A 22,470-nucleotide genomic window follows, 5' to 3' on the forward strand; every position below is an offset into this window, starting at 1 on the left:
TGTTTATTCAAATGCATTATTCTCCATATGTAAGACACTTCCCCATATTCATATTGATGATCTAAAGTACTGAAGCAAGACAGCCTGGGCCATAAAATTATCTTATTATCATAAAGTTATCTGGAAAAGCACAGCTAAACCATGGAGGACATGTGTCAGAGGAGGTTGGCTTACTTGCAATGGATGTTGTTCCTTTCTAGTTTTTCAGCAATGAGAATGAAAAACCAAGACAGTAGGGGGCAGCTTCCTTAACAGCATTTGGCAGATTGAGATAGTTAGGACCTAATAAGTACCTATTAGTTGTACTAATATTTGCTGCCCTTCACCCAAGGAAATTTCCATAATTATTATTGTGTATTTACATCACCAAATGGAGTTTTGTATTTGCATTGTGGTTTAAAAGGCATATTGATGGTGATTTGATTAGTCATTAGCATATCAAATATGGAATATCCAGGCTTTGGAAAGGTTGGAGGCTAGATTTTGCTGTCCTCAAACTGGGTGATTTGTATCTTTTTTGAAAAATGTACATGTCTCAGATTTGCCTCCCCATAAATGACCCTCTAGATCTAGACAATAAGATGTCTCATATCCCATTTCAATGAGCAATGCTGAAACTTTCATATGTATCATAAGTTGTCTCTATATTGGGTAAATCTCAATCATGATCAGAAAATCAATTACAACTTTCTTAATAGGAGAGTGAAATTTGAAATTCCTTTCTAAACTTAGTAATATTTAGATCTGTGGTATCTTATGATTTGCTCTCCAGGTTTAGTTTAAGGAACTGCTAGGTGTTAAAAACAGGCTATTTTGGAAAAATTAGAGAACAAATAAAAACCTGGAAGTTATTAAGATGAAATTATAATTTTTAATTAAATTCAATACAGTAAAAAAATTTTGAATGCAATGTGCCATCCACACAGAAGTTCATAAAGGGGTGGGGGGGGAGAAAGAGAGAATCTTTGGCTTTAGAGAGCTTACTGTTCAGTAGGGAGGTGTCATGTAAAAAATATTGATAATATAAATAGCTACAATTTATTTCCCACATAAGTACAGTACTATCACTACCCCTATAATATCAATACTAATACTAATCAATACTAATAAATATACTACTACTATAATATCAATAGTAGTAAAAATATTTCAGAATGTTTACTCTGTGCTAGTCACCATCCAAGACACTCTAAATATTATCTTGTTTAACCTGTCCACAAGCCTATGCGTTTACCCATTTCTATCATGGAAGAGGAAACTAAAACTTAGAGATATTACTTAAGCTAGGAAATGGAAGGATTTGTGTGGTTCCAAGATTCTGTTGAATAGTAACTTACAGAATTCTAAACAATATATATAGTACAAGACAAAATACATTCTACAAGAGTGTTCAAGCCAGGGATATTAATGCCAAAATGGCAGGCAGCCTTACCTGTTTTGCTTACTGATGTATGCCAGGTTCCTAGAACTGTATCTCATAAGTAAAAGACAATAAAGATGTGTAGAATTGAATTACATCTCAGGGAAATAAGTTTTCATTCTTTAGGTGTGAGGGTTAGAGTGGGAGTTGAGAAAGGACTCAGAAGCAATTATCTGAAGAAAGTTTTGAAGGCCTCACTAGCTCCAACTGCTAAGTTCCTTCTTGTCAAATCTCCTACCCACTGCAGCCCTCCTGATTACATGCACAACTCAAGCCCTCTTGGAACACTCCTCATGTTAATGGGATCTCCAAACTCACTTTCTGAATGTTTAGATCTGCGTGCTTAGATGCAGAGTGAGAACATGTATTATATGAGAAACTATAAATGTCATTGTTCATGAACTCGTAGGGCTATATGGTTGTGTTTGTGGCTGGTAGAAGTTAAATTACTAGAGTTGAGGAGGTTGTGGAACTGGAAAGTGTTTGAATTATATCTTATAACCATAAAGTTTGCAAGAAACAAGGCAGAGAATGAAAATGTAGACGTGGTGCTGAAATTACTGAGGAAAGTAGAAGAAGATCTGGGTAGCTCAGTAAATGACTGTATTAAAGGACAACAAGGAACCTTGTCAATATGAACTGGAGAAAAGAAGAAGAGGGTGGGTGGAATGACTGCATTCTGACCACTTGCAGGGAGCAAGGAATGTACAAATGCCTTGTTCTGTCAATATGGATGTCTGGGGAGCACATTAAACATCCAGCTGCAATCTGTTCTGGGGGAAAGGCAAAGAAATGGAAGTGATATTTAAGGAAAAGCCTGAGAATAAATTTCTTGAGCATGTGTCTATTGATGAAGTGTCAATACTCTGCCAGTCCCTTTATCAGGCACTGGGGATGTAGAAGGCTTCCATTCTCAAAATAATAAGCATTCCGAAAGGAGCAGTTAGAGACAAATAAAGGAACAGATACAAATCCAGTGAGTTCAATGAGACTAAGACTGTGCTAGCTGTGATCAAGTAGGAAGACAATATCGGGGAAGGGGGATCATCTAAAGCAGGAAGATAAAACGAGTTGTTTGGAAAGTATAATGAGATGGGATGGACATGTTGCAACAGAGAATGAAAGTGTAGAATTGAAGAAATATAAGAAAAACGTATCCTAATAGAGATTAGTCAGACTAATTTTGATGTTTATATCTACTAGATATAATCATAAGATTATTAACTAGCAAATACCTAGAAAAGCTCAGGTATTCTACCGTAACTTAATATGATTTTATGAAAGTTAATCACCCTAGAACAACTTAATTTCTCCATGACAGTGATGCCTAAGAAAGAGCAAGACGGTTCATATATATGGGTTTTAGTAAGGCCTCTGTTACAGACTCGTATGCCATTTTTCACCAAGAAATTTGGAATATTTTGTAAAGTCAATGTATAACTTCAAGAAAGCTCATACCCTTAGGTGATGATCAATGGTTATGTGACAACCTAGGATCACATATTGAGAGCTGTCCCACTGTGGTCAGTTCTAATGCCCAGTATTTTTTATACATTTTATTAATGATTTGGAAGATAGCCTCACACTCAGCTTAATGAGCACACTATCTGTTCCCATCTTGGAAGACTGCCAACACTACAAGGCACAAAAATGGAATTCAAATGTCCCTGGTTAACTGGGAACTGGTCCATCAAAAGTGTGAATTAAACCATAGGATACACCCTCTATATTTAGGGAATGAACAGTAGCCACTTGCATGTAAGCATTAACATACTAGCATAGCCCCAAGAGGCAATAACTAAAGACAAGAGAACTCCTTTATTGACCGCTATGAATTACAACAGAAGTCCAGTTTGTTAAGAGTATCCACAATGCCTGCTATGTCCTAGTTGGAGAATTGCTTTTCTCTTTATTTTTTTACGTTTTAAAAAAGAGTTCCATAGGGGACTTCCCTGGTGGTCCGGTGGTAAAGAATCTGTCTTCTAATGCAGGGGACACGGGTTCGATCTCTTGTCAGGGAACTAAGATACAACATGCTGCGAGACAACTAAGCCCGCATGCCAGAACTACTGAGCCCGTGTGCCTCAATTAGAGGGCCCACGTGCTCTGGAGCCTGCATGTCACAACTAGAGAGAAGCCCGTGCACTGTAACTAGAGAGAAGCCCGCGGGCCGCAATGAAGAGCCACGTGCTACAACAACAAAGATCCCGCATGCCTCAACAAAGATCCCACATGCCACAACTAAGACCCAATGCAGCCAAAATAACTAACTAACTAAATAAATAAATAAAAATTAAAAAATAAAAAAGAGTTCCATAAATAGAGATATCCAACAAATGTTAATTGATGGCATATGATAATTAATATGTCAGATATTTTTTATTCTAAATAAATTCTCCCTATCCCCTTTGAAAATAGTAAGGATTCAAGCAATATTTGTTAAATGAATGAATGACTTGAAGAAAGAAACTTGAGACAAAAGATTATGATTGAAGCAATATTCACTCATTTCTATTCATTTAAATGACACATTGTTCTTTTACTATTTTCCAGATATGTGTTAAGCACTGGGAATACAGTAATGTGTGAGTCATTGAGCCTGCTCAGAAGGAGCAAACAGCCCAGTTAAAAAAAAAAAAATCAATAAGTACAATGGTATGTGGCAAATACTATAAGACAAGTGTCCCCAATACCCCCGTCTGTGGAAAAATTGTCTTTCACGAAACTGGTCCCTGGTGCCAAAAAGGTTGGGGACCATTGCTATAAGAGACGCATGCCAGGGCATTATAGGACAACAGAGAATAAGAAGCTATCTAAACTGAGGCAGGGATAGTGATCTAATGTAAAATTTGAATAATTAATTTCCAACAATGAAGTTTCAAGGATAAGTTATTCTTAACTGTATATGTGTATGTTTGTATGAATGAGTGTGTGTGTGTATGTATGTATGCATTGGGGAGTGGGCAGGAGGAGGAATTTTTCTTTCTGGCAGAGGAAACAGAATTGGAAAAGACACATGACAGATTTTACATGACAGATTGTGTAGGAAATTTACAGACAATTCCTTCTCTCTCTTTAGAGAAGACGACACTGGAGACAAGATGACTTAAATAAAATCAAGTGGAATTTAACTTAGGCATAAGAATTTCTGTCAGTGTTTTAACATTGGAAAGGAGTATTCACACAATATTGTTATTTGTTCCTAGAAGTCATTAAAAATGGAATTTTAAAAAATCTATCCTTTTTATTGAATGAAAGATTCTTTAAATTCTATAGTGCGTTACAATTTTCAAAAGCTTCACGCACAAGATTTCATATAATCCCATAATAATCCTTTTTTTCCCCATCCCTATATTGCCCCTTCCCCTTTCCCACTCCCCAGTCTATCTTTGGGATGTCAACAAATGGCAAAATAAGAGATACCAGCCTTTTTTCTCCCCACAAATGACAGTAATTAGACAGCTCTCTACAAACAAATATAGCCCCGAGAGGGCTCAAGAGTCCAATTAAGAACCTATAGTGGAAAATGGAGAATATCCACACATAAAGGATCACTAGGGAAAGCAGCTCAGTGGAAATGTCTGGAGATAGCTAGGAACAAAGAAGAAAGGCAAGACTAACAATATCAGCCACATGGTGGGTGCCATTATGGTCCCCAATGGCCTACTTTGTGGCGGACCCAGCAGCCTTTGCCTCTGAGAGCCTCTACAGCCCTTATGACAGCTGTGGATTCCCTACAACTTTCATAGCAGAGGACCCCATAATATTTGTCATCATGGACCCCAGAGGCCTGCTCTACAGAAGACACTGGCAGCCATTGCAACTAAGTAGCCAACAGCCATAGCTGTTATAGACTCACCAGAGAGGGAGATGCTGCTGTACTGCTCCCCCAGAAAAAGCTGCTGTTGTGTTGCCCAAGGACCAGGGATACTGCACCCCCTAATCCTGCACATGCCCCAGGCCCCAGAGCTGCAGCTGCTCCATGTGGGCCCACACTTCAGTCCCAGCTTCAAGTCCACTCCGTGTGCACATGTGCTCCAGGATCTTAGCTCTGAGGCTGCTCTGCACACACCCACAGTCTAGACTCAGGACCGTAGCTGCTCCATGTACACCTCAAGCACCAGAACCAACATCACTGTGGTATCACCAGCATCCTGGGCCCCAGAGCTGTTGTCACTCCATGCATGCCTGTGCTCCAGACTTTGGGTTTGTGGCAGCTTAGTGTGTACCTGTGTCTCACACATCAGTGCTGCTGTGGGCTAGCCAATGCCCCAGACCCTAGAGCCACTATCACTCTGTGAGCACTTGGGCTTCAAATCCTAGCTTCATGGCTGCTCCACAGGAATCTGCACATCAGATACCAGTGCCACCACCACCACAAGGGTGCCCACAAGCTGGTTCTGATGCCAGCAGGGAACTCCTTGCCACGTCCTTCATGGGAAAAAAAGAGATCAGGTGGTCTCCGAAAACCCTCACCACTGCTACAGATAGCCTCAGCATTGGTCATTGAGGGCCTCTGAAATCTTCATCAACACTGACCTCAGCTGATGAAGCTAAATAAGACTGTGCTGTTGGACCTTCCCAGGAGCTGGAACTAGCACACACCCAGATAGCACCCTCACCTCAACCCCCAGGTGAAATCTTTCCCCACAAAAACTAGTCCATAAAATCTGGAAGAGGTGACTTCTTCATCAAATGCATAGACATCAACACAAGGCTACAGGAAACATGAAAAATGAGGAAAACATGACACCACCAGAGGAACTCAATAAGTTTCCAGTGGTCAAATCTAAGGAAATGGAAATCTAAACATTGCTGGACAGAGACTGCAAAATAATCATTTTAAGGAAGCTGTGATCTATAAAAGAACATAGACAACTCAACAAAGTCAGAAAAAAAATATGAACAAAATGAGAAGTTTAAAAGAGAGATATGTTATTAAAAGAGAACTAAACAAATTCTGGAGCTGAAGAATACACTGAATAAAATAAAAAACACAATAGAGAGCATTAGAAGAAGACTTGATTAAGCAGAAGAAAGAATCTGAGAACTCAAAGATGAAATTAGGCAGTCAGCAGAGAAAAAAGAGAAAAAAATTGAAAAACAGTAAAGAAAGTCTATGCAAATTATGGTACGTCATCAGATGAAACAATATTCACATTTTGCAAGTCACAGAAGAAGTGACAGAGAAAGGGACAGAAAACTTATTTAATGAAATATGGCTGAATATTTCCCAAATCTGAGAAGAGATATGGACATCCAAGTACATGAAATTCATAGATCCCATACAGATTCAACCCAAAGAAAATTTCATTGAGACACATGGTACTAACACTGTCAAAAATCAAAGACCAAAAAGAATTTTGAAAGCAGTAAGGGAAACAAACAAAAAACAAAGTGCGGGCTTCCCTGGTGGTGCAGTGGTTGAGAGTCCGCCTGCCAATGCAGGGGACACGGGTTCGTGCCCCGCTCTGGGAAGATCTCACATGCCGCAGAGCAGCTGGGCCCGTGAATCATGGCTGCTGAGCCTGCGCATGCAGAGCGTGTGCTCCACAACGGGAGAGGCCACAACAGTGAGAGGCTCGCATACTGCAAAAAAACCAAAAAACAAAGTGGACCCATAAGGCTCTCAGCATATCTCTCAACAGAAATCTTGCAGGCCAGGAGAGAGTCTGATGATATATTCAAAATGCTGAAAGAAAAAAATCCTGCCAATCAAAAATTCTTTACCCAGCAATGCTATCCTTCAGAAATGAAGGAGTGATACTTTCCCAGACAAACAGAAACTGAGGGAGTTCATGATCACTAGATCTGCTTTACAAAAACATGCTAAAGAAAGTTCTTCAATCTGAAATGAAAAGACACTAAGTTCAGTAATATGAAAACGTGAAGGTGTAAAACTCTACTGGTAAGGAAAGTACATATAGTCAAATCCAGGTTACTGTAATACTCTAATGGTGGTATGTAAGTAACTTAACTCTAGTATAAAAGTTAAAAGACAAAAGTATTAAAAGTAACTCAAGCTACCACAATTTTTTAACGAATTCACAATATAAAAAGATGTAAAATGAGCCATCAAAAACATAAAATGTGGGGGGGGAATAAAAGGGTAAAGTTTTTATATGTAATCAAAGTTATGTTGTTATCAGCTTAAAATAGACTGTTATAACTATAAGACGTTTTATATAAGCTTCATAGTAACCACAAAGCAAAATATCAAGGAATCAAAGCATACCACTACAGAAAATCATCAGCTCACAAAGCAAGATAGGAAGAGTGAAAGAAAGGAAAAAAGGAAGTAGAAAACAGCCAGAAAACCATTAACAAGATGGGAATAATATACCTTTACATAATAATTACTTTAAATGTAAATGGACTAGATTCTCCAATCAAAAGACATAAAGTGGCCAAGTGGATTAAAAAAAGGATCCAACTATATGCTGCCTACAAGAGACTTACTTTAGCATCAAAGACACATATAGGCAGAAAGTTAAGAGGTGGAAAAGATATTCTATGCAAATGGAAACCAAGTGAGAGCAGGATTATCTGTACTTATACCAGGGAAAATAGACTTTAATTCAAGCACTGTAACAAGAGACAAGGAGCTCAGTATATACAGTTGGCCCTTCATATCCAAAAGCTTTGCATCTGCAGATTCAGCCAACTACAGAGCAAAAACATTTGGAAGAAAAAATTCCAGAAAGTTCCAAAAAGCAAAACTCAAATTTGCTTCACATTGGCAACTATTTACATAGCATTTACATTGTATTTACAACTATTTACACAACATTTACCTTGTATTAGCTATTATAAGTAATCTAGAGATTATATAAAGTATATAAGAGGGTGTGCATGGGTCATTTACAAATATTAAGCCATTTTACATAAGGGACTTGAGCACCTATGAATTTTGGTATCCAAAGGGGGTCTTGGAACTAATCCCCCACAGATACCATGGGGTCAATTAACCAAGAGGATGTGTTTTTGAACTAAATATATTTGAAGTAAATCTGATCTGATCTTAAAGAGTAGTGAAGAGTGGTGAGGTGAATAGAGAACATGTAGAGTTTGAAAGATATAAAATTTAGAAAAGCTTCATTTAAAAGCTCCTTGTGGGCTTCCCTGGTGGCGCAGTGGTTGGGAGTCCGCCTGCAGGTGCAGGGGACGCAGGTTCGTGCCCCGGTCCGGGAGGATCTCACATGCCGCAGAGCGGCTGCACCCGTGGGCCATGGCCGCTGAGCCTGCGCGTCTGGAGCCTGTTGCTCCGCAGCGGGAGAGGCCACAGCAGTGAGAGGCCCGCGTACCGCAAAAAAAAAAAAAAAGCTCCTTGTGTGTCAAGTAGATATTAAACATCATTTTTATGATTTTAATATAAGTGAATCTGAACTAGCATACGGACTGAGTTTCTTTTAGCTTAAATGACTGGGTTTAAAATGTAGGGGAAAATGATCATTTGGTAAATATATTCTTGGTTTTGAAAGACAAGTGTTAAAAAAATAGTTCTCAAATTAACTATATCCATATGCATACAGGTTTTCTCATCATTACCATTGAAGGATGAAAAGAACTAAAATAAATAAATAAATTTCTAGAAACTTACACCTACTAAGACTGAATCATGAAAATGTAGAGAATATGAATAGAACTATAACTAGTAAGGAGATTGAATCAGTAATCAAAAATCTCCCAACAAAGAAAAGCACAGGACCATATGGCTACATTAGTAAATTCTGCCAGACATTTACAGAAAGATTAATGCCAGTAGTTCTCAAACTCTTCCAGAAAATTAAAAAGGAAGGAATGCTTCCAAACTCATGTTATGAAGCCGAGATTACCTTGATACCAAAACCAGACAAGGGCACAACTAGAAAAGAAAATTACAGGCCAATATCCCTGATGAATAAGGATGCAAAAATTCTCAACAAAATACTAGCAAATAATATTAAGCAGCACATTAAAAGGATTGTATACCATAATCAAGTCATTTTTATCCCTGTATGCAAGGATGTTCAACATACTGAAATCAGTCAATGTTATGCACCACATTAACAAAATGAAGGATAAAATTCATATGATTATCTCAATAGACACATGAAAAGCATTTGACAAAATTCAACTTCCTTTCATGATTAAAAACTCTCAACAAACTGTGTATAGAAGGAGCATACCTCAACGTAGTAAGGCCATATATGACAAGCCCACAGCTAAAAATCATACTCAATGGTAAAAAGCTAAAAGCTATTCCTCTAAGATCAAGAACAAGGATGCCCATGCTTCCCATTTCTATTCAATATAGTACTGGAAGTCCTAGCCAAGGCAATTAGGTAAGAAAAAGAAATAAAAAGTATCCAAATCAGAAAGGAAGAAGTTTTGCAGATGATATGATCTTATATATAGCGATTCCTAAAGATTTCACCAAAACGGTTAGAATTAATAAATGAATTCAGTAAAGTTACAAGATACAAAATTAACATACAAAAATCAGTTGCATCTCTATATGCTAACAATAAACTAACTGAAAGAGAAATTAGAAAATGAATCTCATTTATAATAGAATCAAAACAATGAAATACTTAGAAATAGACTTAACCAAGGAGGTGAAAGACCTGTACACTGAAAACTAAAAGAGATTGATGAAAGAATATCAATTATACCCTAAATCTAAAACAAACAAAAAAAAACTATCTTTGCCATTTATTTAGAAAAAAGGATGTAGGTCTTAGAATTGATATTTAAAGTCTCCTCTTGCTTTGCAATGAAATATATTACTTGGATTATGAATAAGAAAACACATTTATTGAGCATTTATTTCAGTCTGGCATGTACTAAGTATTTACACCTAGTATACTTATTTTGATCTTCAAAAATTATCAGTATTTTAACCCTACAAAAGGTCATTTCTCTCTCACATGACCAATGCAGGTTATTAGGGCACTTTACTCACTGTGTTTATAAGAAAAGCCAGGCTGGGACGAAGTGAGAGAGTAGCATTGACATGTATACACTACCAAATGGAAACTAGGTAGCTAGTGGGAAGAGCGGCATTGCATGGGGAGATCAGCTCTGTGCTTTGTGACCACCTAGAGTGGTGGGATAGGGAGGGTGTGAGGGAGACGCAAGAGGGAGGGGGTATGGAGATATATGTATACATATAGCTGATTCACTTTGTTATACAGCAGAAACTAACAAAATATTGTAAAGCAATTATACTCCAATAAAGATGTTTAAAAAAAAAAAGAAAGAAAAGCCAGGCTGAAAAAAGTTTTCAGGTAACTTGACGGCTTGAGTTCTGGTTTTTCACCCTTCACATGTCACTGTTAATCACATTTGGAAGCAAGTCCCATGACCAAAACTAATGTCAAAAAACCAAAAAAGTACAGTGCAACTATGTGTCAGAAAGTGGGAAAGCTTGAAATATTTGGTGACCACAAAATGGCAACCCAGATTTCTTTTGTTTTTTAATTTTTTTTGAAGTATAGTTTATTTATAATATTCCAGGTGTACAGCAAAGTGATTTAGTTATACAGTTATATGTATATATTCTTTTCCATATTTTTTTCCATTATAGGCTATTACAAAATATTGAATATAGTTCCCTGTGCTATACAGTAGAGCCTTGTTGTTTATTTTATATATAATAGTGTGTGCCTGTTAATCCCAAATTCCTTCTCCTCTTCCCCTTTGGTAACCATAAGTTTGTTTTCTATGTCTGTGAGTCTATTACTGTTTTGTAAATAAGTTCATTTGTATCATTTTTTTAGATTCCACCTATAAGTGACATCATATGATATTTGTCTTTCTCTGACTTACCTCACTTAGCATAATAATCTCTAGGTCCATCCATGTTGCTGCAAATAGCATTATTTTATTCTTTTTTAGAGCTAAGTAATATTGCATTGTGTGTGTGTGTATTTTTTTATTATATATATATATATATATATATATATATATATATATATATAATCTTCTTTATCCATTCATCTGCAGATGGACATTTAGGTTGCTTCCATGTCTTGGCTATTGCAAATAGTGCTGCTAGGAACATTGGTGTGCATATATGTTTTCAAATTTGAGTTTTTGTCTTTTCCAGATATATGCCCAGGAGTGTGGTTGCAAGATCACATGACAACTCTATTTTTAGTTTTTTGAGTAACCTCCGTACTCCTTTCCATAGTGGCTGTACCAGTTTATATTCCCACCAACAGTGTAGGAGGGTTCCCTTTTCTCCATACCTCTCCAGCATTTAATATTTGTAGAATTTTTGATAATGACCATTCTGACTGGTGTGAGGTAGTACTTCATGATAGTTTTGATTTGCATTTCTCTAATAATTAGCAATGTTGAGCATCTTTTTATATGCCTGTTGGCCATCTGTATGTCTTCTTTGGAGAAATGTCTATTTAGGTCTTTTGACCATTCTTTGATTAGGTTGTTTGTTTTTTTGATATTGAGCTGTATAAGCTGTTTCTATATTTTGGAAATTAAGCCCTTGTTGGTTGCATTATTCGCAAATATCTTCTCCCATTCCTTAGGCTGTTTTTTGTTTTGCTTATGGTTTCCCTTGCTGTGCAAAACTTTCAAGTTTAATTAGTTCCCATTTGTTTATTTTTGCTTTTGTTTCCATTACTCTAGGAGACAGATCCAAAAAATATTGTTGTGATTTATGTCAAAGAATGTTCTTCCTATGTTTTCCTCTAGGAGTTTTGTAGTATTCAGTCTTACATTTAGGTCTTTAATCCATTCTGAGTTTATTTTTGTATATGATGATGATAAGTGTTCTAATTTCATTCTTTTACATGTAGCTGTCCAGTTTTCCCAGCACCACTTACTGAAGAGACTGTCTTTTCTCCATTGCATATTCTCGCCTCCTTTGTTGTAGATTAATCGACCATAAGTGCATGGGTTTATTTCTGGGCTCTCTATCCTATTCCATTGATTTATTGTCTGTTTTTGTGCTGCTGTTTTGTACTGTTTTCATTACTTTGTAGTATAGTTTGAAGTCAGAGAGCATGATTCCTCCAGATCCATTCTTCATTCTCAAGACTGTTTTGGCTATTTGGGGTCTTTTGTGTTTCCATACAAGTTTTTAAATTTTTTGTTCTAATTCTGTGAAAAATGCCATTAGTAATTTATAGAGATTGTATTAGATCTGTAGATTGCCAGGGGTAGTATGATCATTTTAACAATATTGATTCTTCCAATCCAAGAACACTGTATATCTTTTCATTTATTTGTGTCATCTTCAGTTACTTTCATCAGCATCTTATAGTTTTTCAAGTATAGGTCTTTTGCCTCCTCAGGTAGGTTTATTCCTAGGTATTTTATTCTTTCTGATGTGATGATAAATGGGATTATTTCCTTAATTTCTCTTTCTGATAGTTCATTGTTAGTGTGTAGAAATACAACAGATCTCTATACGTTAATTTTGTATGTTGCAACTTTACCAAATTCTTTGAGTTTTCTGGTAGCATCTTCAGGGTTTTCTATGTATAGTATCATGTCATCTGCAAACAGTGACAGTTTTACTTCTTCCTTTCCAATTTGGATTCATTTTATTTCTTTTTCCTCTCTGATTGCTGTGGCTAGGACTTCCAAAACTAGGTTGAATAAGAGTGGCAAGACAGGGCATTCTTGTCTTATTCCTGATCTTAGAGGAAATGCTTTCAGCTTTTCAGCATTGAGTATGATGTTACCTGTGGGTTTGTCATACATGGCCTTTATTAAGTTAAGGTATGTTCCCTCTGTGCCTGCTTTCTGGAGAGTTTTTACATAAATGGATGTTGAAATTTATCAAAAACTTTTTCTGCATCTATTGAGATGATCATATCGTTTTTCTTCTTCAATTTGTTAATATGATGTATCACATTGATTTATTTGCAGATATTGAAAAATCCTTGCATCTCTGGGATAAATCCCACTTGATCATGGTGTATGATCCTTTTCATGTATTACTGGATTTGGTTTGCTTGTATTTTGTTGAGGATTTTTGCATCTATGTTCATCAGTGATATTGGCCTGAAATTTTCTTTTTTTGTGATATCTTTGTCTGGTTTTGGTATCAGGGTGATGGTGGCCTCATAGAATAAGTTCAGAAGTGTTCCTTCCTCTGTAAGTTTTTGGAATAGTTTCAGAAGGATAGGCATTAACTCTTCTCTAAATGTTTGGCAGAATTACAACCTAGTTTTCTTGATTCCTGACTTAAGGATATAATCTGTATCAAAATCTTCACATGTGAGAATATGAAGCTCAATTATGTAATAAGATTCAAATGTTTTCTTGATCATGATTTTTCATATTCATTTTTCTAAAGGACAGAGGATTAAAAAACTATCCAATGTTTTCTAAACACTACATAATCATACACTACTTTTTAACACATTTTAATGTTTTTATCTAACAAAATAAAACAGTAAAAAGTATTAACTAGTACAAAGTAATACAATTTTATATAGGCCCAGTATTCATGGATTTCAGAAGTCATAGGATGATCAGTTGATTCAGCTTGGTTAGTGGGGATGGTTGCCTCCAAATCTGAAACAGTGAAAGATGACAGAGATTGAGAGATAGAGAAAAAGAGAGAGAGAAAGAGAGGTGGTGGGAGGGAGGTAAATTTTTACTTAGGGCAAAATCTCCAGGAAGTATAAAATTTTGTGTGCTACAAAGGTGAAATTTTGTTGAAAGGAATATCATGACCTCTGAAGAGGAAATGATGCTACAGAAGAGGTGCTGCCCACTCAAGATTGTGGAATAGTGGCAGGAAGCAGATGTCCCTAGGAGCAGCAGACGCTCTTGAATTCTGAGCCCTGTGTGAGTACCTGGCATATTTCTGCCCTGGCTGCCTTGTCACTTGTTAACATGGCTCTTGGACTTTTTGTGGGCCTCAGGGAATCACTAAAGGGAAGGAGAAAAGGAGATGGAGAAGAAACAAGAGAAAAGAAGAAGATAGAGAATGGGAGGGGATAAGCAATGGACCTCTGACCAGCTTGATTTTTCATCAGTTTTGACATTTTTTTTTTATTAATAAAACTGAGTGAAACAGGGAGACACCTTTGTTGGGTTTGAACGATGGGTCTAACTAGGTCCCTTGCTGGTGTTGAAATTGCTTTTCACAGAACCCCATCGAGATTATCTCATAGCATAGTAAACACGGCCTCATAGGCACAGAGGAGTAAAGAGTTGTAATTGATCAAGTAAAAAATAAAGGGCTTTATTTAATTAAATTCTGAGTATATAGAAAAATAAGTAATTCAACCTTAGACTGGTAAGTCACAATGTAAGCAAATTTGTGGTTAGCACACTACATCTGTTCCTCATTCTTAAAAGACTTAAGACTTCAAATTTACTGAAGATTAGATGGTGAATTTGTTAGGAATTAAACAAAGCAAGTCATTGTTAGAAAACAGAGAGCAATTCTTGCCAAGGATCTTCTTTCCTTCTCTCTTCATATGTTTAAATCAGCTCAAGTAGCATTTATCAGCAGCGGCAAGATCATTGTTATTTTGTTGAATGTCCCTAATGATAGAATAAAAACTTAAAGTATAATTACTGTTCACTAAATAACAACTAAAATAAGATTCTCTGTGTATGTATATATATATATATATATAGAATATATATATTCAAATATGCAAATGTATGTGAAATGTCTATATTGTTAATCATATTTATCCATAATCATCTATGTATACATAATTCTTGGAAAAATCATATACATATATACATTTTATAAACATGAATTTTTTTCTGGAATTTCAATTCATTATCAGTAATATGGAAGATGATGTCCCTAAACTGGTTTTCAAACTCAGGACAAAGCTACCTTTGGTAACATATTTCAGTGAATGTCCTGTTCTTGGAATATACGGGGCCCATTATTTCTGACAACATATCATATTTTAAGAGACAGCAGCTGCTAAATAAAATTATCACACAATATCTTGCAAAAGAATCACCAAGGCAATTATTTCTCACTACAACCATATCCCCTTTAAGTTGCCTTTCATGTGTCTATATTTTCTCTCTGAAGCTGTCTTGATTTTACACAAAGCAATTAAAATATATTTGGGAGTTTGAAAAATGCAATATATAATTTACCTGACTTCAGTCCTCGCCACTGATAATAAACTTAAAATTTAGACATAATGACTGTCAAAGACATTTTTAATATTTATGGATTTATGCAAATGAAAAATCTCAAAAAGGCATTTAAATTTTAATAAATCACATATTTATATATGTAATAAACAAACTTTTTTAAAGAATATAACTATAGTAAATTAAGATTGTTCTAAACAATTCAAAACATACAGTGGTTATATCTATGGCTAATTAGATGTTCCAATTTCAAGGATGGCCATGAACAAGGTCATAATGACTGCATATCCACACAAAGAAATTTACTACTCTAGATTTATATGTGAGCTTTCTCTTTCACACACTTAACTTCCTTTAGCTTTAAAAATGCACATGCATATACTTGTGTACATCCCCATATGTCCCCAGGCCCTCGAGATGCTATTCTCGGAACCGAAGCTAGTTTTTCGTAGCTGCAATTCTTTGAGTAAATGGGAAAATCATCCTGACAGAGAATCCCTTAGCCTATGTATATCAGTAATTATATCCATGGTGACATGACCCAAGAAATAAAAGTTCAGGAGATTAAAGACTCAGTGGCCTTGAATCCTGCTTCCAGCAGCTAAGAATCATAATTTGATATCTGGCACAGATTTTCCTTATGACCTATGCCAGATAGGTTAATCGTTTTATGCCTCAGTTTCCTTATTTGTGAAATGTAGTATGAAAATAAATCTGGTCCCAGAGGGAAGAGCTGTTGTTGGGTTTACATGATGAAGTGTGATGTACATGCTGAGTGAATCCTCATTATGAACATTATGGCCCGATTATGCTCATGTTATGTAAAAACTAGCCAATTTACAGATACATGTAGGTATTGTGCTTCAAGTATAAAAGTGAAGGTCAGAAACATTTTTCAATTTTATTTTTGAGACTGATTGAGCACTAAAATAATGTAAAGTACAGCTCATAATTTTCTGCATTTTCCTGGGCATACTGTTCTCAGACAATAAAATAGGATATTAGTTTGACTTTATAATAAAACTGAGCTAAATTCAACCAGTTCTTCATTTTTATTATTTATTGCAGTGCCTGTCGCAGGAATGTATTGATTTTTGTGCCAACCTTTGTTTTTCTTACAAGTTTTGTCACACAAATTTGCTTCTCTAAATGCAGTGCCTTTAGTATACTTTACAAAACATATTGGCATGACATTACAATTTGACCTTTACATCTTCTGAGGAACCAGGCCATTTCAGTACTAAAAGCCATATTTTGCAGTTCATTTTATCCCATTCGTTTTCAACTTTTATTGAACTCTCCACAAAGTGAAGCATGCATTCTGCACAAAACTTTCTTTGAATGTTATGACTGAACACAGGTAGTTCAAATACAGTTTTTATATTTTTGAAGCATGGCTAAGTCATTTTTTAGAGCATGATTAAACTAAGCACAATTATTTAGAAGAAAGAATGAGTGAAAAGATGAAAATTGTATTTTTTTTTTTTTTTTTTTTTTTTTTTTTTTTGCGGTACGCGGGCCTCTCACTGTTGTGGCCTCTCCCGTCGTGGAGCACAGGCTCCGGACGCGCAGGCTCGGCGGCCATGCCTCATGGGCCCAGCCGCTCTGCGGCATGTGGGATCTTCCCGTACCGGGGCACGAACCCGCGTCCCCTGCATCGGCAGGCGGACTCTCAACCACTGCGCCACCAGGGAAGCCCCAAAAATTGTATTTTGAGTTGAATAAAAATTTACAGAGACACTTAGAAGGTAAAACAGTTACTTGTTACCAGTTCAGAGAGGCAGTGACATGATTTTACATAATTTTTTTTCAGAGATTCAATGTCCACAGTCTGTGGAGCAATGTGAAAAACTAAGTATGCATTTCTGAAGTTCAAGAAACTATATTCTGGTTGCCCATATTCACCCTGAATTAATAACTAGCTTGGAAGTACTTGCCAATAACACAGTTCGGGAAGTACAGTGTCTCAACCACCTGGTTTTCCATTCATTTAAAACTATTCATTGAGCACCTTTTATTTGCTAGCTTCTGCTTATTTGCTTTTTAAAACATTATTGTTAGTTTATATCTTTGGGATTTACTTTTAGACAGGAAATTTTTGTTGTTGTTTTAGATTTTAGGTGCAATAATGAAATATTTCTGAGATTTAGAGACAATAATCTTTCTATTGCATCACAGTAGAGCTTTAAAATAGAAGATAATTGATAAAATGAGTAATTTATGGATAATATTCCACTAATAGATAATATAAGGCTGCCATTTTCACTTTTCCATCATTTTCTTGAAATTTAATTATCCATTCTCTAAAATCAAACTTAATTATGCTCAGTAAAACACATATGAGCTAAAGAAAATTAGACAAGATGATCAAAATCAGAAGAGTGTTTCAGAAAGAAAAATTCCATAAACATTCAAAATATATATTTAAGGGAAGTTAATACATTTATATTGATGCATATTATGAATTGCTGTTATTGGCTATGACAACCCATTTTATTGTATCTATTTAATATGTTTACTTATAAACTTACATTTTTTTTTTTTTTGCGGCACGTGGGCCTCTCCCTGTTGTGGCTTCTCCCATTGCGGAGCAGAAGCTCCAGACATGCAGGCTTAGCGGCCATGGCTCACAGGCCCAGCCGCTCCACGGCATGTGGGATCTTCCCGGACCGGGGCACGAACCCGTGTCCCCTGCATCGGCAGGCGGACTCTCAACCACTGCGCCACCAGGGAAGCCCTAAACCTCCTTTTAAAAAATTGTTTAAAGTAGCTCACAACCTCTGAGTGGACCCTATCAAGATAGTTCGCCAAGGAAGTTTTTAATCCATAAATCTTTTGTTTCTCTATTTCTGATGCCATTTGAGCTCATATTCAAAATGATCCTACTTACAGAGCAGAGTCTAAGGAACAAGGAGCAGGATATGGATGGTTCATTGGAGCTTGTATTTTATAGTTGCCTTAAAGCCCAATGATATTAATGAGAAAGTGATGTAGGCAAATCATCACTGTAGTCATCAAACTTCCCTGAATAAAGCAGAACCTAAGAACTTGAGGTATGTAATAAAGAAGGGGAGCGGGAGCATACCTCAACATAGTAAGGCCATATATGACAAGCCCACAGCTAAAAATCATACTCAATGGTAAAAAGCTAAAAGCTTTTCCCTGCTCTTCAGGAACTTAGGATCTAATTGATGAGATGATACATCAAGAAATTAAGCAGTAAAAAAAAAAAAAAAAAGCAACCTATCTTTATAAATTTTAAAAAATAGTGGATCAGAGAGTAGGTGCTACAGTACAGTTCAATTAATATTAATATGGAAATTCCCGCTGGAGTAATCCTGAAAGGCTTCCTGGAGGATTTGAAGAGGTAGTCCTGTGAAGGAAAGATATTTAAAATTGCTGGAGGGAAGGGGGAAAGTCCTGCTAAAGAGACAGAATGACACTAGTATAGGATGGCATACATAATGAAAGCAGAGTATTTCCCCAAGGAAAAAGAAAGCATGATGAGATATGGACCTATAGATTAGTCTCAAAGATGTCTGTGTTTACAGAATAAATATGAAATGGGTAAAATTTAAGGAATACAGTATTTCAGGTGGAGATTTGGCTACACTTGAACTGCTGTTCAAACAAGAGTAAGCATCCTTGGGGAGTCCTGGGACACTGAGGCAAAAGAGAGGTGAGCTGGATAAGGTGCCTAGACATATGACACCACAGGAGGTAATGCAGAATAGAAGTGATCCGGTTGGTATCTGAATGCTATAAGTAAAGTCAAATAACGTGTGACCCTGAATTTAAAGCCAGCCTACTTTTATCACCAGCATTAGTTAATGTTAAGTACCTAGAAATTTTTCATTGATATTTCTGAGGCTGTTAAAATGCATGCATTCTCCATCACTTCCCCCAGCCTTTTCTTTCTCTTCTTCCACCTCTTCTTTCTCTTTTTTCTAGACTTTGGCCTTCCTCTGCTCCATCCCCATGGTCCGAGGGAGCAATTTGGAGTACTCCTTTTACTCAAGTGTAGTTTTTAACCTAAATATATTCCTTTTTCTTTATTGGCATCTGTGTTTTTCTTACCTTCCTCTAGCTAGTTTAAGTAGAAAGAGATTTATTAGCAAGCTGGAAGAATCTCCAAGAAGTCTAGCAACAATAGAAGTTAGGAAAAGCTATCATATTTAAGTTTCTTCTTTTCTTATTAATTTTTATTGGAGTAGAGCTGTTTTACAATGTTGTGTTACTTTCTTGCTGTTCAGGAAGTGAATCAGTCATATGCATACATATATCCACTCTTTTTTAGATTTCCTTCCCATATAGGTCACCACAGAACATTGAGTAGAGTTCCCGGTGCTATACAGTAGATTCTTATTAGTTATCTATTTTATACATAGTAGTGTATATATGTCAATCCCGATCTCCCAGTTCATCCCCCCACCCACGTCCCCCCTCGGTAACCATAAGTTTTTTCTCTGTATCTGTGACTCTATATAAGTTCATTTTTACCATTTTCTAGATTCCACATATAAGTGATATTTTACGATGTTTGTTTTTCTCATTCAGACTTAACTTCACTCTGCTTGACAGTCTCTAGGTCTCTAATGAAAGCACCACCACTACTCATTATAGCACTAGGCACTTAGGGTACTAGGAACCGTGTACAAGGATTTCCACTAGGGCTGAACACAAGGCATCAACCCCTTAAGCCACTGCCCAATATGCTTTCATGTTGCAAGCAAGTATACTTGCTTCAGCTCATTGCTCTCTTCCTCATTCTGATTTCATGTGGTTGTACCTGCTTAGTAGAACCATAGCTGTATAGAAACCCACCTGAAAAGAGATCTGAAAATATTAATTCTTTTTCTTTTTTTTTAACATCTTTATTGGAGTATAATTGCTTTACACTGGTGCATTAGTTTCTGCTTTATAACAAAGTGAATCAGCTACACATATACATATATCCCCATATCTCCTCCCTCTTGCGTCTCCCTCCCACCCTCCCTATCCCGCCCCTCCAGGTGGTCACAAAGCACTGAACTGATCTCCCTGTGCTATGCAGCTGCTTCCCACTAGCTATCTGTTTTACATTTGGGAGTATATATAAGTCCATGCCACTCTTTCCCTTCATCCAGCTTACCCTTCCCCCTCCCTGTGTCCTCAAGTCCATTCTCTACATCTGCATCTTTATTCCTGTCCTGCCCCTAGGTTCTTTAGAACCATTTTTTTTTCTTCTTTAGATTCCATATATATGTCTTAGCATATGGTATTTGTTTTTCTCTTTCTGACTTACGTCACTCTGTATGACAGACTCTAGGTCCATCCACCTCACTACAAGTAACTCAATTTCGTTTCTTTTTATGGCTGAGTAATATTCCACTGTATATATATGCCACATCTTCTTCAACCATTCATCTGTTGATGGACACTTAGGTTGCTACCATGTCCTGACTATTGTTAATAGAGCTGCAGTGAACATTGTGGTACATGAATCTTTTGGAATTATGGTTTTCTCAGGGTATAGGCCCAGTAGTGGGATTGCTGGGTCGTATGGTAGTTCTGTTTTTAGTTTTTTCAGGAACCCCCATACTGTCCTCCATAGTGGCTGTATCAATTTACATTCCCACCAACAGTGCAAGAGGGTTCCCTTTTCTCCACACCCTCTCCAGCATTTATTGTTTGGAGATTTTTTGATGATGGCCATTCTGACTGTTGTGAGGTGATGCCTCATTGTAGTTTTGATTTGCATTTCTCTAATGATTAGTGGTGTTGAGCATCCTTTCATGTATTTGTTGGCAATCTGTATAGCTTCTTTGGAGAAATGTCTATTTAGGTCTTCTGCCCATTTTTGGACTGGGTTGTTTGCTTTTTTGACATTGAGCTGCATGAGCTGCTTGTAAATTTTGGAGATTAATCCTTTGTCAGTTGCTTCATTTGCAAATATTTTCTACCATTCTGAAGGTTGTCTTTTCGTCTTGTGTATGGTTTCCTTTGCTGTGCAAAAGATTTTAAGTTTCATTAGGTCCCATTTTTTGATTTTTGTTTTTATTTCCGTTTCTCTAGGAGGTGGGTCATAAAGAATCTTGCTGTGATTTATATCATAGTGTGTTCTGCCTATGTTTTCCTCTAAGAGTTTTATAGTGTCTGGTCTTACATTTAGGTCTTGAATCCATTTTGAGTTTATTTTTGTGTATGGTGTTAGGGAGTGTTCTAATTTCATTCTTTTACATGTAACTGTCCAGTTTTCCCAGCACCACTTATTGAAGAGGCTGTCTTTTCTCCATTGTATATTCTTGCTTCCTTTGTCAAAAATAAGGTAACCACATGTGCATGGGTTTAACTCTAATTATTTTTCTATATATATATTATTCATTTATTTTTAGCTCACCAACTTTTTCATTATAGAAAATTTCACTGGGGTGTATGCCTTCTGCGGCCATATTGAGTTAATAGGTTTTGTTTGTTTACTTTAACATAATCGAAGAAAATATTAGAGAACCAAGAAAATATACACTTGCTGTTTCTTTCTGCCAAAACTGTTTTCACTCCAGTCTTTAATGCATTATACTTTCTCTGTTGACATCTCAACAACCATAACATTATTTTATTTTTCAATCTGGAAATACAAAATACAATAATATCTTTGTGTTTCCAGAAATGTGTTATTTGTCTTTGGATTCCAAGTATTGTATATCTATCATCTATCTACCTATCTATCTATCTGTCTTTATATATATACACCTATATCTCTTGTTCTCTCTCTCTGTCTCTCCCTCTCCCCATGCCTCTTTTTTTCCCCCACTGTCACAATATGAGAAACATAGTTATATTTACACTAATGGCTCTCAAGCTTTTTCACTCCATCGATTCTCCTTTTAATCAACAAGAAGAAAAGAAGAAGAAAAGGAAAGAGGAGAAGAAGAAGGAAAAGAATAGGAAGAAAGGGAAGGGGAGAACGAGAAGAA

Source organism: Orcinus orca, chromosome 5 (assembly GCF_937001465.1).
Source record: "Orcinus orca chromosome 5, mOrcOrc1.1, whole genome shotgun sequence".
In the NCBI taxonomy this organism is placed as follows: Eukaryota; Metazoa; Chordata; class Mammalia; order Artiodactyla; family Delphinidae; genus Orcinus; species Orcinus orca.